This window comes from Vicugna pacos, chromosome 20 (assembly GCF_048564905.1).
Source record: "Vicugna pacos chromosome 20, VicPac4, whole genome shotgun sequence".
NCBI classification, from domain to species: Eukaryota; Metazoa; Chordata; class Mammalia; order Artiodactyla; family Camelidae; genus Vicugna; species Vicugna pacos.
The window spans coordinates 39,155,557-39,181,789 of record NC_133006.1 but is presented as its reverse complement, the minus strand read 5'-3'; the positions used below and the strand labels follow the sequence as shown (position 1 = coordinate 39,181,789).

At 43.3% G+C, this 26,233-nt stretch overlaps 3 long non-coding RNA genes across 3 annotated transcripts; all 3 read left to right on the top strand.

Annotated features, from left to right (window-relative positions):
- Window positions 1-1,074: 1,074 nt before the first annotated feature.
- On the top strand, window positions 1,075-10,780 carry LOC116284449 (uncharacterized). The gene is made up of 3 exons (XR_012062428.1): window positions 1,075-1,580; window positions 2,382-2,530; window positions 10,449-10,780. It is a non-coding gene; the product is annotated as an uncharacterized lncRNA (long non-coding RNA).
- Window positions 10,781-11,373: 593 nt separating this feature from the next.
- LOC140687819 (uncharacterized) lies at window positions 11,374-21,339 on the top strand. The gene is made up of 5 exons (XR_012062427.1): window positions 11,374-11,603; window positions 12,041-12,153; window positions 19,099-19,202; window positions 19,890-20,021; window positions 21,216-21,339. It is a non-coding gene; the product is annotated as an uncharacterized lncRNA (long non-coding RNA).
- A 1,844-nt stretch (window positions 21,340-23,183) lies between these two features.
- On the top strand, window positions 23,184-23,762 carry LOC140687820 (uncharacterized). Its single transcript, XR_012062430.1, has 2 exons — window positions 23,184-23,325; window positions 23,482-23,762. It is a non-coding gene; the product is annotated as an uncharacterized lncRNA (long non-coding RNA).
- The last annotated feature ends 2,471 nt before the right edge of the window (window positions 23,763-26,233 follow it).

The window sequence follows — 26,233 nt, the reverse complement described above, 5'->3', positions numbered from 1 at the left end:
GAAACTGCACTGAATAAAACAAAAAGGATAAAGATACTTTCTTGGTGGAAGAATTGTGTGATTTTCACTGGAAGTTTAAGGGGTCATATTTTGGCTCAATTTCAACATTATTTTCTCACAAGCAGAGCCATCCAGCTCTGACTACCTCGAAATCAGTGTGCTCCTTGTCATCACAAATATTTAAGCAATGACAGATCATCTGCCAAGAATTCCTTGGAAATGGTTCTAAGCAAGAATGCAGAATATTGACAGCATGGTTTGGCACAGTTTAAACTGCATGCATTCAGTTTGTTTCCTATATGAAATTTCAATGCAATCTTTAAAAATAGTTATTATGGAATATTTCAAACACACAAGTAGAATAATATAATAAATCCCTGTTACTGATCACCCAGTTTCAACACTTAGAAAATTTCTTTAGAAGAAAGGTGCTACTGAGAAAAATGAACTTAGAAACTGCTGGATTGGATGATGTCTGAAGTCCCCACGATTTCATTTTATGGGCAGCATAAGCTTGAAGGGTCATTTTCTCCGTATAAATTGAAAGAGAAGATTTTGGTTTGTGCCCCTCTGGAGCTGTTCTCTACGCTGCTGGCCCTCTGTCTCTTCTCCCGACTTTGGTGTGGACAACTATTCATTTCTCGGCTGGATACAATTCCTTAATCAGTATGGCTCCCTCCTGTGGAAGAAGGAAGGATGGGCAGGCCCCACATGTGTTTCTGTCCTCTTCCTTTGCTTTCTTACACATCACCTGAAGGGTCAAGGCAGCTGCAGGGAATTACAAAAGGAAAAACCTGGAAGTGATGTCCCAAAATTGACTGTCCATTTAGTTCAAGAACTGGTCCCTAACCCAGAAGTTAGAACCTGCCCAAAGAGGATGCCCAGATACTTTCATGTATGTTCCCAGATCCTGATCTCATTTCTCCTGCCCATACGTTTACACAATTTCTCAAAGGTGCTTCCCCCACTTTTTTTTTTTAAATTTCCATGATGTGGCTGTCCATTGACCTTCCAGAAAACCCCATCACTGACTTTGGTTCCTCTTCTCCAACCAGTGTATTTCTTGGAGTCCAGAGCACCATTCCAGGGGGAAGGGCTTCAGGAGGACAGTACCTGTTGGCCTTACACGGCTAATTCCGTGGATGAAAGGAAGATATAAAGGTTCCAAGTCCAAGACTCACCAGCATGGCCACTATACCTGTTTATTCTCCATTTTGTTCAGTGAGTCATCATTAAGGCAAATACACATCCATTTCCTAAGGTCAAACTTTCATCCTAACGTAGTTTGGTGCAGCCAATATGGAAAACAGTATGGAGATTCATTAAAAAACTAAAAATAGACTTACCTTGTGATCCAGCAATCCCACTCCTGGGCATATATCCAGAGAAAACTCCAGTTCGAAAATATACATGCACTCCAATGTTCATAGCAGCGCTATTTACAACAGCCAAGACATGGAAGCAACCTAAATGTCCATCAACAGATGAATGGAAAAAGACAATGTGGTACACACACACAGTGGAATACTACCAGCCATAAAAAGAATGCAGCAACATGGATGGACTTCATACTAACTGAAGTAAGTCAGAAAAAGAAAGAAAAATACCATGTGATATCACTTATATGTAGAATCTAAAAAAAAAGACACACATGAACTTATTTACAAAACAGAAAGAGAGTCACACATATAGAAAACAATCTTATGGTGACAAGTGAGGAGAGGGTGTTGCGATGGATAAATTGGGAGTCTGAGATTTGCAGATACTAGCTACTATATATAAAATAGATAAACAAGTTTCTTCTATATAGCAGGGGGAACTATATTCAATATTTTGTAGTAACCTATACTGAAAAAGAATATGAAAAGAAATATATGTATATCCATGTATGACTGAAACATCATGCTGTACACCAGAAATTGACACAACATTGTAAACTGACTATACTTCAATAAAAAAAAAAAACTTTCATCCTGGATTATGCTGTGCAGTTGAAACAAATAGATCACAAATTTGCAGTCAGTGAATCTGCCTCAGTTTACAGATATGTTTGTTTATCCAGCATGGTGTTGATCTATACCGTTTCAAAAACTTGAATTAGTTCCCAAGATTTAAAATCAAGATATTTTACCTAAACCCCCAGATTTCTGGCTTACCTTGAGGAATAGGAAAATCTGGCAACACTCAACAGTGTTCCCTGCTTGGGGACAGGTGTCTGGAGTTAAGTAGCTCCTGCTCCCTTTGGAAGGAGGGCATCCTCTCTATGGTTCCAACACAGACCTCACCCTCTTGTGAGTATTACCTAAAACCAAGGCAGGGAAGTAGTGACTGTTTATCATCTCGCAGACGGCCCATTTCTCTTTCTTACCTGACCCTTGCAGGCAATTAAATTTGTGACCTGGCTCTATTGCATCCATATTCCAAGTAGGAAGCCAAACAGAAGGAAAAATCACTTGCCTAAAGCCTCATCCCATGATGACATCAGCCTTCTAGTCAGTGTCCAGCATGCCATCATTTAAATCTGGTCCAGGTGAGGGTGAGGATTTTTGAACATTGTTCCTCTGGAATGACTCCTTGAAAACTGTTCCTTTTAACTGAAAGACTTGTGAACTTCAGCAATAAATTACCTGGGCCTCCTTATTCAACATCCAATGATGGGGTAGGCATGAAGTAACCATTATAGGCATTTCCATTCAATACAGGTGAAGGCACGCAGCAGGTACAGGTTTGTGACAATTGTGATGTCCAGTTGGGCACGTGTTGCCCGTTCCACGATCTGGGCTCAGGCCTAGTGCCTGGGGAGGCTTCACTGCGGCTCTTGGCTCCACCTTCTGAAACAGCCTTCCTTTTCTATAGCGTGCGGCCCCTGTCTGAGTACTTTCTCAGTCTGTTTTCTAACCACGAGAACTTTAGCATTCAAAGGCGCCGTTTCCCATTGTCCTGTCCATCCTCTCGGCTTAAGCTAACACGATTCCTTCAAGAATACAGGGTGCTTTTTGTGTGTGTGAATTGATTTTTAATCCATTCCATTAGCTAAAAGAAACAAGTGAGGTTTCTTGAGTAAACCTTCTGCTGCTTAGCTTCCCTGTAAGGAAGCCGAGGGACAAACTGCTTTTAGATCCTTAGGTTGGTTTGTTTTGTTTTGCTTCGGGTTTTTTTTTTTTTTTCTGTTAGAAATGGATGCTGTCTTCTGAGATCTTAGCAAAAGGTTTTACAGTCACATCCTTGGCTTCATCATTAGACTATGTTTTCCTGACATGCCTTGGATTTGATCTTCGTCCAGAAGGTATTTCTTAATTTTAGCACTGTTGGCTACCTGGAAAGGCTGGGCATGGAAAGAGTTTTATTTTTGAACCTAGAAAGTCCCAGTTCCTTTATATCCAGCAGTTGTTGAGTTTATTGAGTTCATTTCTCTACTCACATTTGCTATAACGGCAAATAGAGGCAGGCAGCGCCTTCAGGACCCCGCTTGGAAGTCCCGTTAGCCAGATTATCCCTTTCAGACGTACGTTCGCTATTTCCGTGTTCCCATGGCGACAGTGTGACTAAATTTTCTGCTCCAGCATCACAGGGATCGCCTTTCCTCTAGCTTTCATTCCACTTTTCCTTTGAGTTCTCACCAACAGCCTCCTTGCGGCCATGGTCAGGGTTCTGCTAACGGTATCTCAGAGGCCTTCGGGGCTTCCGCCAGCCCCTCGATCCTGACAGCTGGCGTAAGTTCTAGGAGTCTGTCAGGGCAGCTCCCCACTTCCGGGTACCAACATCGGGCTTTCATTTATCTATGTCGTCCGTAGCACAGCACCTGGTCAGTAGGGGCTATTTGGTGTGAAATTGGATTTTCAATTCTTTCTTTTTGTCTTTTTCACATTTTAAGTGATGATCATCAGTGGTTATGGTTATTTTCATTTTTCTTTTATCAGATGGAGCCTAGTGGGGAATCTTCAAGTTTTATGCATGAGAAGAGAGTAGTAGTTTTCACAAGAGATCAATGGCATTTTGAAAAATTTCCTTTTAAAATTACTTCAGTGCACACTTTGAGACACTGTAATTTGTTTTTTTACTCCATAGGAGTATTTGTGGGGACCAGGTAGTAGTTTATAAAAGGAACACCAAGATCAGAGTCATTTGAAACTCAGACTGATTTTATCTTTTATTTGGGGGGAGGGTTGTTGAAAATGACAGACCTTCTATTTATTTTTATTTACGACCATTCTTGGCAAGGGAAATTTAAGTCCTTTCAACCATCAAACCATTGACTGTACATTGTATTTATTCATTAATGTAATCAATCAGTGGGAATAAGGTTTTCTGTTAAAAATATATTAAATGGTGAAAATGATGGGTTTCTAAAAACGTCTAGGAATGTTTGTTTCTGCTCTTGGCTCAGCTGTCTGCGGTAGCATTATCCCGCTGGTGGGAGTTTGACATAGCTTGCTTGCGTTTTGTGTTGTTTTGGGTGCAAGCACACCATTCGTGTGTATATGTGGCATCTCCCTCTGTCCCTGCATAAGAAGGGAGTGCAGATAACAGTAATTAAAGTTAGAGACACAAACGAGAGCAGAATCTCAGCATTGGCACATTTCTGGGGACCGGCACTGGCACCCTGGTCGGTGTGTCCACGCACGCACCCATCATCCTGGTGACTGCTGACTCCCAGTGTCTACAGCCTATGAGTCTATGTGCTCTGTCCTCAGTCATGGGGACCTGGAGGAAAAAAATCCACTCACAGCCCTCGAATTTCATAACTAGGTGATCAAGGAAGGCGATCACACAATGATTATTTTTCTGTCATACATTATGTAGAAGGACGGCTTTCTTTAATATTTTTAAGATGGTTGGTATTTAAAACATTGCAGCACATTTAAAAGCTGTTGCAGTGTAACTTGCCTACAGAAAAGTGCACCTGTCAGAAACATCCAGCGCAAGGGAGTTTCACCAATAGACACACCTGTGTAACTAGCATCCAGCTCAAGGGTGACGTCACCGCATCCGTTTGTAGTCCCTCCAGCCAGGACCTAGCCCCAGCGTAGCCACCATGAACTAGTCTTGCCTGCTGTTGAGTGTCATGTAAATATAATCCTGTGGTAAGCACTCTTTGAAAAGCATTTTCAAAGTTTTATTGAGGCACAGTTGACATACAATAAATCTGTATATTTGGAGTGTACAATTTGATGGGTTTTGACATATGAATACACCCATGACACCATCCCAACAATCAAGATAATGAACATATCCACTGCCCCCAAAGTTCCTTTATCCTCTCCCACTCTCCCCAGGCCACCACTTTCTGCCACCACAGATTAATTTGCATTTTCTAGAATTTTATGTAAATGGAATCACACAGAATGTACTTCTCTTTGGTCTTTCACTCCCCATAATTATTTTGAGACTCATCCATGCTGCTGTGTGTATCAATGGCAGTGTCTTTTGAACAACAGTGGTCTGCTGGATGGATACAGCGCAGTTTCTTTATCCATTCACTTGTTAGTATATTTTGGCATCCGGCTTCTTTTTGCTCAAGGTTGTATTTATGAGACTCCATTCCTAACAGGATATTTGACGTAGAAAAGGGGAAGTTACCATGTAATGTTCCAAGGACTAACACTCTGTACCAGAAAAGATGAATTGATCTACATTTAGTATGAAGTCACTGTCAGCATTAAGTCATTCGCATCCCAATTCAAAGCATTTACTGAGCATCTACTTTGTACAAGATATTGTGCCAGTCACTGGGAGTTGAGTGAAGTGATAGATTGTGCTGTTGCTCTTAATTGTTTTTTGTCTTCTCTCTAAGAGCATCACACACCCCTGGCTGTAGCCACGTGGCTTGTAGTGTCTCCCTCGGACAGGTTTATTCCTCCTCATCCCACGAATGTCAGGCGTGGATGTTTGGCTTATGTTGGTCAATAAAGTGTGAGCAGAAGCTTCCGGAGCCATGGAATGGTTTGGTCTTAGCCGTTTACTTTACCACGAGATGACTGTGACCCCATCTGAACAAACAAGACACACAGCGCAACTGCTGACCTGCTGCTGATCTGGACGGTGAGCGAGAAGTCTTCGCCACTGTGGGCCGTAGTCACGAGTAACAGCTTCTCCACGCAGAAGAAAACCAACTCGAATTACTGAAAAATTGGCTGTGTTTTTATGAGAATACATTCCAATATCCAGTATCTAACTCCGGTGTCTAAATGCTTAAGCCTTCTTCAGTTTTAATCAATCTTCTTGGTCTTTCTTGACCAATATATTTCCTTTACCTTTGAAAGGAGTTTACTTGAATTAAGAAGGAAATCCCTTCCCGAGTGCCTGGGTTAGCTCATTTAATTCTTGGTCATCTGATTTCTCCCCTTCAGAGCGCTATTAGGTTGCTTTCAAACTGTGCTCTGTGGATCCCAAGAGTATTTCTTCACCTCCCCTCTGCTCCCCACTGTGAGTTAGAGGCAAGGTGCTCAGAGCCATTTCCCACCCCCACCTCAACCCCCCACTTCTCATTCTGCTCCAATCACAGAGTCTTCTGGATTGTTTCAAGAAAAAAAAAAATGCAAACCACAGCGTTAAGGAACAAGCAGCATCATGCTAAAAATGCTAAAAAAAATTCCTACCAAAATACCTCTGGTAACCCAATAAAAGAAGTCTAACTGAGACCGACTTGACTATATTTTCTTATGGCCACATCCCTGAATCGTTTATTTTCACGCTGGGCCTTGGCATGGCTGTAACTCTCCAAAAGGAGTCACTTCACGTTTTAACATTGTCTGCAAACCCAGCTCAAGCTGTGCTTAGTTTCCACCTTATATTTGAAGATTAAAATCCATTCATGATCTTTAAAATTCGGGTACTTTATTTGGCCTTATTAATCATATTTGTTGCCACTGAAAGGTTTTAAATTTCCAGTTCTAAAAGCTTACTTCTAAATTGGTACTTACCACTAGCTATTACGATGACATGTTTGGAAGAATCATTATCAAAGACCCTTTGAAAATCTAGCAAATGTGCAAGTGCTGGAAAAATACATTTATCCTGCGATTCTTGGCCGGAGTCACATTTAAACGCTTTCTGGAGCTGGTTCCTCCCTCGCTAGGCTGTTGTTTGGGAGCTGACCACCTGATGTCACTATGGGACCGTGAATGCAGGCATATTTCCAAGCCCTTGGTTCACAGAAACTCTGGATGAGCATCCTCGCCGCCTTGGGAAAGATCACCTCCCGCCCACCCAGCGCCAGCCTCCACCCGACCTCCTCTCTCCCGCTGCCTGCGTAGTTTATAAAATTGAGAACAGCTGACAGATCTAATTTTGATGGAGAATTACCTGTAGGCAAGAGGACAATCAAACCCATACTGTTAAGAAGTCAGGGGTGGGGGTGCAAGATAATGAATCTATTATCTGTGCTTCGCAAATGGTGAGTGTCAGGCTTATCTCTGTCAGTTTCTTTTTCCGGCGCCAGAAGCCTTCACCTCCGTTTTCTTAGGTACAACTAACTTAGAACTGTCTATAAAGGGCTGACTATCTGAGAGGTGTATTTTCTAGACTGCTTGTTTCCTGGATCCTTCTCAGTGCCTACTCTTGTTCTGTCTGGGCCGTTGCAGAGTCCCAGCTGGACTTGTGGTTTCTGATCAGTCCCTGGGTCACAGAGTTTCAGCAAATTCTGGAGGGGTGGTGAGGGGGAAAGTTGAGAGTCAGAGCCAAGGCGAGTCTGGGATCTCTCTGTAGGGAGAAGGCATTTATGCCACCACTTGCTGTCACGCACAGGCTCTCAGAGGCCATAGGGGATCAGCTACACCTGCCCGGGTTTAAAGTTGTGTTCAGAGTCCTGCTAACTTGGGGTCACTGACTGCGTGCTGCCTGCACATCTGCTGGGGCTGCTGTAACGAGATACCAGACTGGGCTTGAGTGACAGAAGTTTATTTTCTCATGGTTCTAGAGGCTGGAAGTTCAAGATCAGGCTGTTGGAAGGTGTCAGCAGGATTGGTTCCTTCTGAGGCTTCTCCCCTTCCGTGTGTAGACAGCCGTCCTCTCCTGTGTCCTCACACGGCCATTGCTCTGTGCAAGTGTGCATCCTTGGTTTCGGCCTTCATGTCTAAATTTCCTTTTCTTATGAGGGCGCTAGTCAGATTGGATTAGGACCCACCCTGAGGGCCTCGTGTTAGTTTAATCACCTTTAAAGACCCTATCTCCAAACGCAGTCCCGATCCGAGGCACTGGGGGTTGGGGCGTCAACGTACCGTATGGAGGGGACTCAGTTCAGCCCACGATACCCCTTCCGCCCCCTCACTGGTCTACATTGAAATTGACCGGTCTGGGGTGCTGATTTCTTTGAAATATGTTCCCCCGTTTCCTTAGCTGCCTTGTGCCTTGTTGAGTAGCGTGGTATAGACGCACAGATAGCCTGCACTTCTCTTCCTCAGAACCACGAAATCATAGAGGAATTCTGGTGTCCAGGGAGGCTCCCTGGAGACCACAGGGCCTGGGAGATTAGGGTCTGCTCAAGCCCACAGGAGCCGGGGCCCAGGCCTCAGGAGTGTAGAGGGACACGTTGGTTGGTCCCAAAGTACCTTAATTTTATAATAAAAGTGTAACATCTGCACATTATTTTAATTCATGTTGCTTTATTTTGATGTAGTAAAAGACTAAAGCCATCCATACTGCAGAGGAAAGCCCCATCTTGATTTGATTATTTTTGCATTAACTCTGTTTTCAATAATTTAACTTTGAAAGCCTCTTGATATAGAGTTTCTTAAAACTGCACACCCACAGCCTAAGGATTCAGGGACGGAGACCAAGTTAAGGTACTTGGACACAATGTGTCAGTTTCTGGTGTACAGCTCCATGTCCCAGTCATGCACACACACATACTTACTCGTTCTCATATTTTATTCTTCGTTTTTACATCTTCACATTTCCTAGTCATTAACTTTGGAGCCAGCCTTCTGAGACTCAAGGAAGGCCTGGGAGACTAAAGCAAAAGCCTTTTACTTCAAAGACAGGGGCATGAGCGCTCAGGCACGGTTTCAGGAGTGGACGTGCATTAAGACCGTCCAGTTCTAGGGCTCGAACCCTGGAGGTACTGTCATGCGTCCTTGTGAACATGACTTGTTTTTCTTCACTACTGAAACAGCATCCATTTTTTCTACTGAGTGTGACACTTGCAACAGCAGCATTAACAAAGTTTCAGGGTCATGCTCTTACGTAAGTCCTTTCTACAATCGAAAGTGCTAGTTAACTCATTTGAAATGGGCTGCACCCCCTCCTTCGTCATTCTTCCCTTCTTTCCTCTGTAAAAGCAAATAGAATCTTTGCATGTTTCCTGGAAAGAAGGGCAGAGGTGCTGGGTAGCGGTGTTTCTATTTTCCAGAACATTCTTTCACGTAGCAGTCTCTAGGAGCGTCCACATTTATATAGTCAGCAAGGCTTAAGGCAGATGTGAAGAGGTTTGGTTGGCCCCAAATTTAGTTTCCTTAGAGGAGAGTTACAGAAACTTTGCCTGGTTCTGGTAGTTGAATAATAAAGAAATTCACTGGGACCCTGAGACCTTTTTAGAAGATGTCCTACCTTCTTTCATTTAGCAACTTTCCTATTTTTTTCTTACAGTGTGATACGGGGAAAAGTTTATGAAATTTCAACTTTGCGATAATATCAGCTGCCGCTCAGCATTTCTGTGAGCACTGAATGAGATAATGTGTGAAAAAAATTAGCACCCAACAAAAGTGCAGGAGTCACTCAGTAAATCTCCATTCTCTTTCACTTTTTTCTTCTGATAAACTCTCTCCTTAAGGAAGATCTTACATTAGCCTCATAATGAATGAAACAGAATAAATGAAGGATGGAAAAAGGAAGGGAGAAAGGAAGAGAAGGAAAGAGAAGGAAAAAAAGTGAAGGAATGGTATCAACATAAAATGAAATTAACTCAGAAGCACAAGTTTAGTTAAAATGATCACTTGGCATTGTGCTATCCAAAGGAGTTCACTCAGGCTTGAAAGAAAAGCTGGTCGCACAACATTTGTTAAGCACATACTAACTGCCAGGCAGGAGGGTAGGCACTAGGGGGACCACAGTGAGCAGACTGGCTCCAGCCTTCTTGGAGCTCGAGTTCATGTGGGGACACAGAGACCGAAATATTTCCCTCTAATAAGTGATGCTGAACTCCGTAATAAAGAGAAGTTTGCGCTTTGGTAAATGGATGGGTGATGCCATTGCACTAAAAGATTACTTAGATTAACCTCTATGATCCCCTGTGGTCTCTGGCACATTACAGAGATTTTTATGCATGAAAATTCCCTGCCAGTAGATGGACAGTTAGAGTAATTCATTGCTCAGACTCAGAGTAAGTTATTTTGGCTTCTGTAAAAATGATCTGAGTGGTGAGGCAAAAATGCTTGAGTATTAGGAAAAGCCATAGGCACGCAATTTCCTCAAGGGTTGAGGAGTTTTATCATTTATGTTTCATTTTGTAGCGAAACAAACAAGTGCACAAGAGACCAGGACTCGAGTGAAGCAGCTCACCCCTTATCCCGCTAAAGGGAGCTGACATCGCCGATGAGAAGTTAGAGGCTGGAAAGAAGCCCCCGTCCCTCGTGGCTTTAAGCGGATCTGACAGTTTCTCATTTAGAGACAGAGTGTTCTACAGCTGACATGAGAAGTTTTGAAGACACACCGCCCTCATTATCTCCCACTCTCTGGGGGAGCCAAGTCCACATCCCAATTCTGGGTGACATATTTTCGCCCCCCTTTCTATTATCATCCTCCACGCACTGGTCATCACATCAAGTCAACCTACAAATACAAGCTCCCGGGCCGTCTAATGAGGCCCTTGTCTCCGGCCAACTTTGAGGTCTTTGTTGAACTCTCCCCCGTATCCTCTTCGGATGAACAACATCAAATAATGCTTCCATTGAAATAAATGCATCTTTGCTAGAGTTGTCAGGTTAGGGGCGTCTGGCCTCTGAAGCTGGCTGAGGCACCCTCCTTCCCTAGGACAAGGTACAAGAAGACTCACTGGAGCGATTAGAGCAATTATTCAGAGCTGCCTGTCGTGGCTGATCAGCTCCAGCCCGGCTGATGGGAAGAGGTGGTCCAGCCCTGCCCTCCCAGACCAAGCGTTGTAATCGGAGGGCATCTTGCCTCCAGGGTCTTCTTAGATAGGCTCAAGTTTCAAACATTTATTGGCAAAACCTCACTTTCTTGCGTTTGTTTTTCTGTTCCACTTGAATGCTCCTCATACTCAGAGGAGGTCATCGGAGGCTTGTTATGGTTTATTTTTCTTCTGCGATTTCTCCTTTATCCCCCCTGACATGTTTCATTGCTGAGCTTCCTTGTGATAAAGCAGGAGTTCTTCTGAGTTAGGGAGAACTTCTTGTTTTCTTTCATCCCATCAGAGCCTCCCGAAGAGCAGGTCAAAAGCCTTTTAGTGAAACTTGGTGTCACGGAGGAGGAAAGAAATTTGAACATCATAGAAAAATGACTGACTTCTGGTGGAGAAGTTACTGGAGAGGAAGAATGTACCATTAATCCTTGTGAACCTTGTCATCATTTTCATCGTCACCATCATCGTCCTCATCTTTGGTCAACATCATCTTCACCAGCGCTCTCCCTGTTCTCACCGCTGTTAGGTACTTGTGTGGATGTGAGGTCGCACTGTAACGCCGTAAAAATGGAATTACATGTACACAGTCTTGCTTCTCTAAGTCATCCAATTGCAGGCAACTAAGATTCAAACATATGTTAAAATAGAATATTAAGTTGTGAGTGAAGAGTGGATAAGAGCTTGGATTGCAAAAATAATTGAAACTTTGCTTTTACATATAACACATTTTTAAAAAAAATATGAGAAGCGAAGTAAAGCTACAAATGCCATGTCCTTCACCCAGAGCAAGGTTCAGAGGATGATTTTACTCCTCTTCCTCCAATTTGTCAGAGAATTCAGGAAGGGGTGGGACATTATTTAGGAATTACTTTAGAAAAGGAAAACATATGTCTTGCTTGATAGGGTATTTCAGCTGTAATAACACCTTTATTAAAATTCTCTTGGTAATTTTTATGAAAGCAGGATTATTTTCTTTGGCTGATTCCTGGAAAACAGTAGTGAGAAGCCTGGGATAGGCACATCCTTGGTGATCAAAGTGGACCTGGATACACGGCACGGCATTTGACTTGGTCTGGGTGAGTGGAAGTGTTCTCTGCTCCTGATTTGTATTTATCCTGAGTACCAGCTCACTCTAGAACTCGGTGGGCACTTCTCCTATTTATGGTTCAGCAATAGCATTTAATAGTTACTTCTTGCCTTGCTGAAATCAACTTGTTTCCCAGTAGAACTGAAAGCAAGGTCCTGTGCCAAGTACAGGTCTAGGAGAATGACAGTCACTAGACGTTCGCTCACGCCGTTTTCCTTGCTGCAGACGCTTTTGGGAATCACTGTCATTTACTAAAACCTGCTTTTTCATTCTGATCTGGCGCAAGTTGCCCCTCCGTGGGGAAGTATTTTTTCCAACTTAAGATGCCCCAAGTTGGTTCTTTTGAATTCCCATAGTACTGCCTTACAAAACAGTTGTTACTTAAAAAAAAAATCATTTCTTTCTTTTTTTTGCATGAAGTCTAACCACATATTAAGCCCCTTTAGAGAGACAGGACCTGCTGGAAGTAAAGTACTCTCACTGAGCCTTAGTGTTCCCATCTGTAATATGGGAGCAAGGAATAGTATTTCCTGACCTACCACACAGGCTAAAGACGAGATAATATATGTTGGATGAGCGAATGAAAGTATGTTGAAAAGTATAAAATACTATGCAAATTTAAGTCTATGGGGACATAGACTTATCGCTTGGATACCATCTAGTTCAGTGCTGATGTTTTAGTGGAAACTGACATCCTTAAAGAAGAGTCGCAAAGCTGGTTGGCGTCGGTGAGCCTGTGCTTGGGTTTCTGGACTCAGCCAGGTGTGCTCTCTTGTCCCTGTTGCCTGTTCTCTGTAGGCGAGGCCGTGCCCTCACTGGGCACTGCGTAATTGTTCGGTCATTAGAGGTCACACCACCTGGTTTCACACTGGGGTGTGAAGAATTGATAGTATGTCCTTTCTTCTTTTTAACTGAAGCACAGTTGATTTACAATGTTTCAGGTCTACAGCAAAGCAATTCAGTTATACCTACATATGTGCATAAAATTTTCACATTCTTTTCCACTATAAGCTATTACAAGAAATTGAATATAGTTTCCTGTGTTATACAGCAGATCCTTGTTGTTTATCTGTTTTATATATAGTACTGAGTGCATCCTCTCTCGGAAGTGAAAGCTTCACACTAAACAGCCTGGGAAGGACAACCTGCTGATTGTAACACAGCAAGAGAACTTTTACGTGTGAGAGTTATGTGGCATCAACTTTAGAACTATCGTCCGAGAGCTCTGGTGTGCGAGTGTTCTATTTCTGAAATGCTTTTGGGCTTGGGGCTTCTACAATGTTTGCCCGGGTGAAAAGTTTCTCATGAGCAGAGAGTTGGCGATTTAAAAACGCAATTATGAATGGTGTGAAATTGAAAGATGCCAGGGATGTTGTTGGTTCTTCAGAGAGACAGAACCAACGGGCTGCATTTTTGTAAAGAAAGAGATTTGTGATAAGGAATTGGCTCATGGGATTATAGGAATCAGCCCTAAGATCTGCAGTCGGCAGGCTGGAGACCCAGGAGACCCAGTGGCCCATGTTTCAGTTTGAGTCTGAAGGCGAGAAAAAGCCAATATCCTGGTTCAAAGGCAGTCAGGCAGGAAGAGTTCCCTGTGACTCAAGAGGAGGGTCAGCCTTTTTGTTCTATTTAGGCCCTCAACCGATTGGATGAGGCCCACCCTCAATAGGTAGGTCAATTTGCTTTACTCAGCCTACCAATCCAAAGGTTAATCTCATCTGAAATCCCCTCACAGACACACCCAGAATAATGTTTGACCAAATAACTGAGCACCCCATGACAGGACTGATGCACCAAGTCAGATCAATGCTTGAAGTTAACCATCAGAGATATCAACTAATGAAGTGCTTAACCTGGGAGTCTGGAGGTCTGCCACGTTAGATATTTTTTACTATGCTGATGAGGCAAATTCCTCTAACACCCTGTTTATCACTTAACCCTTCCCATCCCTGCCTGTGTGGGCAGGTGAGCCGCAGGCCACCTCAGCGGATGGCTAATTGCTCAGCTGTGTACAAGCCCTTTGGTTGGAGAGGCTAATATCCTCGTAGCAAGGGGGGCTGATGTTCCCTCCTCCAAGGCCTTTGGGAATTCCTTGAGGATCACTTGCTGACCAGGAATAGGATGGCTGGGCTTTTAGTTTGGGTTTGGCCACCAATTTCTTTTGTGTCCATGTAAATTTTTTGAGCCTCATTTCTCTTATTTGTAAAATAAATGAGTTAGGCATAGCCCATGTGATCTCAAAGGTCCCTTCCAAACCCCACATCTTATAATTAGTGGGTGACTTGGAAACTACTATTTTTATTATATGGTTGTCTTAAGTGTGAAGGATACTTGAGTTCTTTAAGCTTTTTGATATCTGGAAATGGCAAGCTTCTAACTTCCACTTTTGGAATAAACTTTCCTCTAGGCCATTGCTTCAAACTGCTATTATTTTAAAGCTTTTGTCCTTTGTCTAAAATAGACAATAAAAAAATAGACAATAAAGATTTTTGAAAAGAAGCCCATTTCTTTCCATAACAATAAAAGTACATTCTGTGGAAACACGGAACACCACAGGAGATCAAGTTGTTAGCTCATGATATGTAGGTTCTAGATTCTGTAGCTCCAGGAGAAAAACCAGACATGTTCTTTCCTTGGTCAGTTTTGAATTCAGTGGCAATATGTACGGAGAAGACATTCAAGCATGTCAGTTCACATTTGAGGACTTTTCCTTTAAATAAAACTTTTGCATATATTTGGACTGAATTTGCAGTACATGGCATAGAAGACACGCTTCCAACTGCCGTTTTGCTCTCGCAGGGAAGGGATATCACCCACTGCTTTAGTGATAAGACTGCGAACCTCGTGACTTCAGTTTTGAAACTCAGTCTCCATCTCTTTCACTGCCAGAGTGTGTCAATGTCAGAGGCAGAGGCGACTGATCAATACCTTTATGCAACCACCCCCACATTCTTCATAGATTCAAGTGACAAAGTGACATGCTATGTGTTTTCACAGGGACGTGGAGGTTGAAAATGGAAAAGTTAAATATAAATCTTCATGGAAGTTTGAGTAATTTTTAATAATTTGTTCTTTTGTCGCATGCATATGTGAATGATATATTTGTCCTAGAGCAATACGAATTCATTTCCCCACATCTGTAATATCTGCGGTAAGCGAAATTAAAAATGCATTTGTACTTGTACAGTTAAATGATCATATTTAATGAAATGTCAGAGATGAATCTTAGCAAATAGCCAAGAAATTATTTTAGAGAGTGCAGCATTTCATTACGAGCAGTCGGGGAAAAGCAAAGTGATTAAACAAATGGTTTACCGCTCAAAGGTGGTGGCTATCCGGGCAGAATGGAAAACCAGGGTGTGGGGCTGACAGGCAAGTGCTCTCTTTTCCTGCTCCCCATCAACCCTCATGGAATCTTGAGTCTGGTGGGCGCTCACCTTACGAGTTCTGTAGATTTCCCCACGGAGTAAGGAAAACAAGCTGTAGAAGATGGGTATGACTTCTGAGCGTCACCTCACGTGAGGTCTCCACAACCCAGCGATGGCAAAGCGTAGGCAGGTGAGGTGAGTGGGAGACTCAGGTTAATTGAATGAGAACAGGGTGAAGCTGGTCAAACTATGATGGTCTATTAAGGCTTCAGGCTCTTCACCGCCCCCCCCCCCCGGCCAGTTGGATACAGCTTGGAACTTGGAAGAGACAGGAGGTTGGAAGGTTTGCTGGGGCTTTAAGACCAGAGGGAGAGAGGACAGGTGGTGACAGGCAGCAGGTGAGAGCGGAGAAGGAGGAGGAAGTGAGTAGGAGGAGGTGTGAAGGGAGGGGATTGGGCGAGAGCAGAGTGGGGCCATCAGGTGGCCAGTAAGACCTCCGTTTGTCACGAACACACCGCCCCTTCCCACGCACCATGAAATGCTGGTGGGCCAAGTATTTCAGTAAGAATTATCACCTGTTTGGGTTGGTGTTAGGGTTTGAGTTGTGTCCTCCAGACAGCTGTGCTGAAGCCTTGCCCTGCACTACCTCAGAATGGGGCCTTATTCGGAAATAAGGTCATTGCAGGTGTGGTTAGTTAAGATGAGGCCATGCTGGAGTCGGGTAGGACCTTCATCCATCTGGTGTCCTTATGCTAGGAAGACACACAGGGAGAAGGCCGTGTGATGATGGAGGCAGAAAGCCAAGTGATGATGCAGCTGCCAGCCCAGGGACGCCAAAGAGTCTAGTCCCCGCCGGAAGCCAGAGAGACAAGGGAGGACCCTCCCCATGATGCCTTCAGACAGAGCCTGGCCGTGCTGACATCTTGATTTCAGACTTCCGGCCCCTAGACCCGGGCGGCAGGAAGCTTCTGTTGTTTTAAGCTGCTCAGTTTGCAGCACTTTGCAATGGCTGTCTTAGGAAATGAATACAATGCGTAAAACAATTCTGAATGGCAGCATCAGTAAGTTATATTTCTCAGTCCTTGGAATTGTTTTCTTAAGGAAATTTCATTACTTTCCATTAAATTTTTTTTTCTCCTGGGACCAGGTTGAGGTGAGTAAGGCGTTCTCCTCAGCTGCAAAATGCAAGGAGCTACCAAAATAGTCATTGAGATAAATTAATGTTCTCAGGAGATATTCAAAAAATTTTTAATGAATGCCTCAAATCATTAGATGAACCAAATATCAAAATTTTAAATACAGGACCAGTGTTATTAATTTTCCCTTTTGCCTCACTATGGCCTGGCCAGGCACTGCTGTCAACATCTGAATAACACAAGTAAGTTTAAAAGAATATAGAATGAAGAAAAAAAATGTATATCATAAAGGACATAGATGTAAACATATTCACGTTAAAAAACAAACACTGTCTTTCAGTTTTATCTCAGGCAGACACCAATAGGAATGACAAGGTAACAGCAAGATGTTTTGGGTTGAATTCACTTTTTTTCACATGAGGACTCAGACGGTGGGGAGCCAAGATCGGTGACATCAGGTAACAATGAGAGCCCAGTTAAGCATCTTGCATATATGGAATCTGCATGAAAAAGACAAGCTGCTATAATCCCAGTGGCAAAGGGAATTAGAGACTCTGGCCTTTACCACATGACAGTAAATGACAGCATAATAAATAAAGCAAAGCTGATTTTTGAGTCAGACTTTTCACATCGTATCCTGGAGGTGCTTTGCTGTTGTGACAAGTATATTAAATGTAGGTCTGATTATATCCCAGGGAGAGCTGACAAGAGGCGTCTTCTGGAGCAGGGGCTGCTGCTCTGTGTCTTGTGGTTACTGTTTGTTGGGTGCACGCTTCTCCGACCGCTGGGACGAGATGAGCATGGAAGCTGGGAGAGACCGAGAGTGGAAAGTCCTAGCCTGGGCCTCGTTTCGATGAACGTTCTTTTGATTGCTTAAAGATATTATTGTTCAGTTTTGTTTAACCCTTGAAGATGGTTACTAGTGGGGGCAGGGTGTAGCTCAATGGTGGAGCGCATGCCCAGCATGCACGGGGTCTTGGGCTCAATTCTCAGTGTCTCTGTTTAAAAAAAAGAACAAATAAACCTACAATTACCCCCCCTCATTTAAAAAAAAGTTAAAAAAAAGAAACAAAAGAAGATGGTCATTAGCCATTCTTTCTCATCCTCTAGGAGTACAAATATCATGCTAGCGGCCGATGGAGAAGCCTAGGATGTGGATTCTGTAACTGAGAGAAGATGAACAAAGACAGAAATAATTAAATGAAACATGAGATCTGTGCTGCTGAAGGAAAATCTTACTGATTCCTTTTTGGTGTACACGTCAACGAATTTTAACACATGAATAAATTCACATGACTGCCACCACTCTCCTGTGAAGGATTTCCATAATCCTCTAAGCTCCCGAGTGCTGACCCCTGGATAATCACATTCTTTAAAAGTTGGTCTGGCTTTTGGTTGTGGGATGGTCTGTGAATTAGGGTGCTTCCTTTCCTTAATTCCTGTGATTCCACTTACTAAAAATTCTGCAAATTCACCCTGATTTTACTAATTCAAAGTGAGCCATCTCTCAAGTATTAGAGTCTTTTACTTTAGGATGATGGTTTAATAAAAGCTATTTGGAAAAAGGAAGTGTGAAGAGCTGAAAAATGGAAGTATGACCATCGTTTGAACAGAACGGGAGACTGGGTCACCGTCGGCCAGGAGCTGTGTAAACCAATGGAGGGGATGGTGCAGCCCTTCATTCTTAAAGGAACCTTTCACGGGTGTTGCACACAATTTCTTTCAGTAGCACTGTCTGCATTTGGTATTTTTGATAATGTGAAAAGGAAAAGGATTCAGATCTTTTAAATTCTTCTTCTTTCATAATTTTTTTCACTTTGACAAGACGAAGTGTGCAGTTCACTGGCATTAAGTACATTCACAGTGTTGTGTGACCGTCATTACTGTTCATCCACAGAACATTTCCATCTTTTCAAATCGAAACTCTGTCCCCATTAAACAGTACCTCCCCATTCCCCTTGCCCCCTAGCCTCCAGCAATTACCGTTCCACTTTCTGTCTCTGAGAGGCTGACGTGACTTTCTATGGTCAGTAGTTGAAATTAGCTGCTGGACTCAGTTTCTTGAGCTTTGGGTGTCCTAAAGGAAAGGCATTATTTTCTGTTCACAACTTTAATATGGTTGCATTTATTAGTTTTTTTTTTAAATGCTGAAGATTTTTAAAAGTTACAAAAACCCCTCAAATTTAAAGAAATCACAGAGATAAATTTTCAGAAAACCACATCTCTTAGTTGGGTTTGAAGTGTTGTTTATATGACCGCCGGACAAATCAGCTCGCTAGCGTATGCAAAGACGGGTGGTATTTTGACATTTCCCATTGTTGAATTAATGAAATAACTGATTGCTTTGATTTCTCTTACACAAAGCCCCAAAGCTGTCAAGTCCTGGAAAGTTGTACAATTAGATTCACTTACTTTTTTTTTTTTTTACAGGAAATGAAAAGCCATAAAATACTGGGAATATTGAAGGCAGGCACTGGGAACCTTCTTCAACTTGCTTGTAAACACATGCTGGTTCCTTTATGTACACACGCAAAGTAAAAAGAACGACAGAACCTTCGCTTCAGAGCACACAGTTCATCCAAATTTCTTATTTATTAACTAAGCACACGTATTTCATATAACTTATCTTTAAATGCACATCATTTGTTATTGATTGATTCATTCAACAAACATTTTTCGGGCTCTTGAGGTGTGCTCCGTCTGTAAGGGAGGAGATGCGGATGGATACTGTGCCCGTAGAGAGTTTACTTTTGGGGGGAGATGGAGCTGAAGGTAAGGATTGTAAACAATGTGAAGGCTTTCAAATGGCAGAAGACCACCATCCAGGAGGCTCAGAGGGGAAGCGATTATGTCTTCTGGGCAGAGGCAAGGCTTTGTGGGAAAGATGGTGTCTGACTTGAGTTTTGAAGAATGGGCAGGATGTGGATATTTAGGCATGGAAAACGGCAGTCCAGGCAGAAGGCATCGTACAAAGCCAAGGAGAGGCGACGAGAGCACTGAAGGGGGGCCCTGGGTCTGAGCGGCATGTGGGCTGGAAGGAGGGGTGATGTGGAGGAAAGCTGGAACAGAGCCGAAACGTTAAATTTCATTCAGTGCCTGCTTTGTACCAGGCATGAATAGTGCCTTTTGAGGGTGTCCTAGTTTTTAATCCCTAAAACAGCTGCCCCCAAGTAAGTGTTATTTCCCCTTTTTGTAAAGTGCTATTGTTCCCTTTTCTCCAGATGGGGAAACTGAGGCACAGAGAGATTGAGGAACTTCCTAGAGATCACGTCTTACTAAGAGGCGAGACTCGCGGTTAAGCCCAGGTCCCAGGGACTCTTCAGTGCACATCTTCTCCAGGCTGCCCTGCTGCTGTGAGTGGAATTCTCATGCAATAGGAAGGGGGTGGGAAAGGGACGGAGAGGGGTGAGGAGCCTCTGGGGGAGTGTTGGTTACAGCTCTTTGCTCAGGAAGCTGGTGGCAGTGTGTAGGCTGGGCTGGAGAAAAACAGCTTCTCTGTCTTATCCTCACCAAAGAAAGGTGCTTTACAACTTTTCCTGGATGCCACTAGGCTGCAGTGAGCCCAGGGTCGCTGAGAATGGGGTTGGGCTTACAAAACGCTTTATCCAGTGCATGTTACAACATTAGCTCATTGAGTAATGATAACCTGAAGCTTGGTTGTCTTCAGTCCACAGAAAGCAAAACTGAGGCTTAGAGCACTTAATTCACCCATTCGAGGTTAGAGTTCATCTTCAGAACTGTCCGTTTCTGTAACTTCGCACCGTTCTATCTCTTGCTCTTTGCCTAAAGAGCCAAAAGAATATTAATTAAAAAAATGGCTACACTCACATCTGCCCCCTGGAAAGGCGGCTTCCTCCTGGACCAGAGTGACTGTCCCTGTCCCCCACCCCCCCGGTGCCAGCTCCTTGCCTGCCGTCAGCCACCTTCTCCTTTGCTTTGTCTTAGTTCACTCCTAAGGGCTTCCCCTGCCATCTTTACGGCCATCCCAATGTACACAAATCACTTTTACAGACAGTGTCATAAGTGTGAAGAGACTAATCCATCAGTGCTGACGTCCCCTGATGAAGCGTGGCTGGTCTCTGCGAGGCCCGAGCGTCTTAGTGAATTTCAATTCGCCGTGGCTCCTGGGACTGGGGGGGCTGTGGCTGGTGAGACGCTTTGAAATTCAACCAACGTATTAGTAGGGGAGGCCTGTGCCAGTTGGAAAATCTTGCTTATCTCGATTTTTTCTTAGATGTAAGGCGAAAAGGGCGTACTGCTCAGAAATGCAATGCACTGGTTGATGGTTTTGCCGTCATTAATCTTGAATCCCCTTCTATTTTCCCCCAGCTTGATAATTATCCTTAATATTTAGTTTTTACTACCATCTCAGAATACAGAATTCAATTAAGTTTGACGTGTTTATGGAGTGACTACTATGTGCAAAGCATTATTCTAGGTGTTCTAAAACCAGTGCCAAGAGCCATTCACATTAGGATGGAAAGATGGTGATGACTAAGTGACTGAATGAGATTTGGACAGTCTTGCCTCCTGTACTTTTCACGCAGGTGTCGGCTCTTTGCAACGACACGTGCTACAGTCCTCGCGTAAAACTGGAGAGGGGCCAAGGAAGGTCAGTAGCTTAAAACTACAGTGGGTCTTTGGCAATTCAGAGCACGAATTACTGCTGATACAAATGGTAAAATGGATTCATCACAAGCACCTACAGTTCCATTTTATCATGCTCCACTTAAAGTATATGCCGTGCAGCTTGGATATCGTGCAGTTGCTAAGGGCCCATGGGTGAGACCATCAGTGGATAAGTGCCCCATGGTGATGGACAGGCCCTAGAAATAATCCTTCTTTTGGCCAATCTTGGAAAGAGGCTAGGGAAATTTTAGAATTACATTGTTAATAAATGAGCCATCTTTCCCCCTTCTTGCCAAGTTCCTTTTTTGGCTGGCTCTAGTGACTAGGGAGAAGTTGAAAATAGTTATTTTCTAATCCATTCTTAAAGTTTAAAAAAGCATAGCTGTTATTATCAATTTATATTAGGAAAATTAGACAGAACACCTACTGCACAGAAAATTCTGCTTAATACAATTTCCTTATCTGAAAGGAATAGGCCGAGGATTGTCTGCATCTGGCTTTGATGACTGGTCATAGGCGGTTCTTTTTCCCACCCTAGGACTACACCAGATTGTGGGGCCTTGAATTTTCATGTTTCTCATAAATGGCTGTGGCTCTTAAAAAATAATTGGTGAGCTTTGGGTAACCACGGAATGAACTTAATCCTCTGGGTAACTTTGGGGTTTCAGTGGAGACCAGGATGGGACAGGCTGGTCCTGGAGTTGGTGCAAACCACCCAGCGTTTTGGGTCTTTTAGATCAGTGCCTGCCTGAGGTTCCTGTGTCTGCTGCAACAGTTTACCACTGACTGAGTAGCTTAAAACAACAGAAATCACTCTCTCACAGTTCTGGGGGCCAGAAGTCTGAAGTGGCTGTGTCCGTGGGGCCCTGCTCCCTGCAGAGGCTGTACGGAGCATCCAGTCCTTCCGCTTCTGTTCTCTGACTGTAGCCACATCACTCCGCTCTCTGCCTCCAGGGTCACGCTCCTCTTCCTCCTGATTCTGTCTCAGATCTCCCTTGGCCTTTCTCGTATAAGGACACTTGTCTTTGGAATCTGGGCCCACCTCTGTAATCCAGAATGACATCCTCATCTTGAGAGCCTTACCTTAGTTGCATCTGCAAAGATCCTTTCTCCCGTTACAGTAACTTTCGCAGGTTCTAGGGATCAGGATGTGAATGTAACTTTTGATGAGCCTCCATTCGACTTACTACGGTGGCTTTCAAACTGGTTTTGAACCACAGGAAGAGACACCTTTACAAGGAAACCTAGCTCCGTTCTACGCAGGGCAACAGAGTTTTACAAAACAGCACTTCCTCTGATGAGAGCGAGATGGAACCTGTTCCGTTCCATTCTACACCATCGCATTCTGTCCCCAACAAAAGCCTGGCTGCTGATCTGCTAAACTGATCTCATGACCCACTAATGGTACTGACATCCAGGGTTCTGGATCTCAGATGATCCTGGGCTGTATCAGGATGTCTAGACTCTGTCGCCTGGAGGACACTAGCTTGTCTTGGATTCCTCAGGCTGCTGAACTGAATGGGCTCTGAAGGGGCAGGTGGGGAGGTTAAGGGTGTGATCAGAAGACCACCTTATCTGATGACCACTTAATTCCATTAAATGCAAATTATCAGTATTTACTGGCATCCTTCCATGCATTGGGCAATGGTGTTCGATATGAGAACCACAAAAATAAATTATCCAAACCCACCCCCCAGGCATTCCCTAAATTCTCTTCTATATTGTAGCATACAAATTATATTAAATATACATTCTTAATCACCAATTTCCTTGCCATGGCAAATAGCTGTGTATAGTAATGTTTTTCATGTATCCTTAAATACTCCAAATGTGGTGTCCCATGAAAGCACCCAAATTCATGCTTTATAAATTGTTTTAAGAACATTTGCAGGTGATTAGAGGAAAGCTATTTCACAGAAGATGCTAATCTAAATTCCTCAGAAGCGCGTGGACGTCTGAAGCGTTTTGCAGGAAGGCAGACAAATGGAAAAGCAGCGACAAAAAGGACGCTGCTTCCATTTCGAGCAGGTGACGTAACGGAACTAAAATCCATGATTAAGAAAAATGAAATTGTATAAATTATCGCAGAAATGCCTGTCATCACCCGTATTAGCTGCTAAAATGCCTCCAGGGGGTTAGATTAGAAAAAGAAAATTACTTATCTGTAATTCTTATTCTCTTTAGGTAGCAATTATAATAGATATACACTCTGGGGTGTAAGTCATTGGTGTGAGAACCAGGAGTAGACTGGAAGTCAGCTCAAGAATTATCACCCTCAAGGAAGACGCACCCTGGGACGTCAAGGGCAGGATGTATATGGAATGTCATTGCCCTCAAATATCATTCCTGTCTGACCATCGGAAAGAACCGGCGAATTCAGTCCCTTGAAAGGAAAGAACGACGGAGTGGATCTGTCATTATTATTATCATATATTAAATGTATGAAGGTCTAGCCCTAGGCAGAATTTGTGAATTGGGTCTCCTCATTTCCTCTCCATGCCTCTCCACCTATTTCAGGAATCCAGTACTCACTTGCTTGCCATCTCCCTCACTCTGCTCTTAGGCAATACCTCATTAAACTTATTTATACTGAAGCCAGGATGTTCGCAGTAGAAAAAGCCCTGAGAAGGAATAAGGAGCCACTTGGTAACCAGTCTGTCCTGGGGTAGATGTCAGGGAAGCCCCGTCACCTCTTTGGGCTCCAGCATCCTTGTTTATGGAGTGTAATTTCCAGAAATACTTTCATCTCCCCGATTCTTGGTGAAAAAGACAGGCTAAACCTTAGGCTAATTTTTGTTAGGCTAAAAATGTTACTGTTGAATATGGCATTTAAACTTGAGCAGAACTGACCGAACCTGCAGCTGCAGAAACGCAGCCTAACTTGAGGCATTCGGTGAGACATAGCGGGGTGTTCGGGGCTTTGTGTCTGTTTGACCACAGCCTCTGGGATCGTGACATGTGAGCAGCTGCTGCCCCAAAACCCAAGACTGGTCCTAAATGTATCTTTTATTTTATTTTATTTTTTATTGAAGTCGATTCAATTTACAATGTTAATTTCTGGTGTACAGCATAATATTTCAGCCATACATATACATACATAGATTCTTTTTCATCTTCTTTTTCATCATAGGTTACTACGGAAGAAATTTGCTTGTCTATTTTAGATATACTGGTTAATATTTGCAAATCTCAAACTCCCAATTTATCCGTTCCTAGCCCCTTTACCCCCAGTAACTGTAAGCTTGTTTACTATGTCTGTGAGTCTGTTTCTGTTTTGTAGATAAGTTCATTAGTGTCATCATTTTCCTTTTTTTTAGATTCCACATAAGAGTGATATCATATGGGATTTTTCTTTCTCTTTCTGGACTACTTCATTTAGAAGGATAATCTTTAGGTCCATCCATGTTTCTGCAAATGGTATTATTTTATTCTTTTTTATGGCTTAGTAGTATTCTGTTGTATAAATATACCACAGCTTCTTTATCCAGTCATCTGTTGATGGACATTTAGGTTGTTTCCATGTCTTGGCTGTTGTATATAGTGCTGCTGTGAACACTGGGGTGCATGTATCCATGTATCTTTTCAAATTAGAGTTCCCTCCGGATATAGAGAGTGTTCTTAACTATGGAATGTTTTTGGCAGGTTGAACTGAACCAGTAGGTTTAGTAGGTTTAGACCTAGGGTTGCCAATCATAAACTGACCTGGAATGGATGCATTCATGGAGTGTAGCTCCCTGGAAACCACCACATAAACCACCTGAGAACGAATGGGCGTGTTGTGTAGGAGACGGACGTCTTCCGTGTGGGATGTGAACTGTCGGCGCCACTGAGACACATCACGTGTTCATCCAGGCCAGCGAGCATCCGGGTGATGAGAAGGGCCTGGGAGCTCCGGGGACGATGGTTATTCCAGACCTCTCTCTGCCTCATCTGTGCCTCTCGATGGCTCGTGTCACTGAAAGGACTAGTAAGGCCTGAGTAGCATTTCTGACTCATGTGAGACTAGCTTGACAACCTCATCCCACCTGTTATCTTAATCTGCGTGTTGCTTCTTTGATGGTAACTACTTTTCTTAATTTTTTTCAAGATGCATTTGATAACATGCTCCACACACTCATTGATTCATCTACTCCCTTATCCAGTGTGGACTTATTACACACCTGCGTGTGCACGCCAGCCACTGTTCTAAGTGTGGGGGGTCCTGTCGTGAACAAAAGAGACAAAAATCCCTGTCTCCATGGGGCTTACCTTCCAGTGGGGGTGCTGGACAATAAATACTAGTAGAAAATTAAATTACATTGTATGGGTGGCAGATCATAAGCACTGCAGGGAACAAGAGAAAAGCAGAATAAGAGCTTGGAGTAGCAATTCCAAGTAAAGGGCCTGAGGTCAGCTTCCATGAGAAAGTGAAATTTGATGAGATGCTGGAAGGAAGTGAGGAAGTGGACCACGTGGACACTGGGGAGAAGAGTTTTGTGGACAGAGGGAGTGGCTGGGGAAGGTGGCAGCTTGCATGGCCAGTCTGAGGTACAGGCATGTCCAGTGTGTCTGGAAAGGGTTCAGAAAGAGGTCAGAGGGGTGAACTGATTTTGGCTTACAGACCATTTACAGATTTAGGAAGACATGAGGAGCCCTGGGAAGCTTTTGAACAGAAGAGTGATGTGACTGAACTTACATTTTAAAGGATTGCTCTGACTAGTGTTCATTTTTAACCAGAATTCACCCAAAAAACCTCTGAGGGGAAAGGTGATTCTCTAGGGCCTTGGCAAAGGCACACAGAGCAATCTGCCTACCTTATGGGCAGGCTTATGTAAAACCTACTCTGAAGATGGGGTGCAAAAAGTCTTCATGCAAGAAATATAAATTTGCCCTGAGCATCGTTAAAAAAAACTTTGTAAAATACAGCACACTTACACAAAACAGTGCTCAGGTCCCA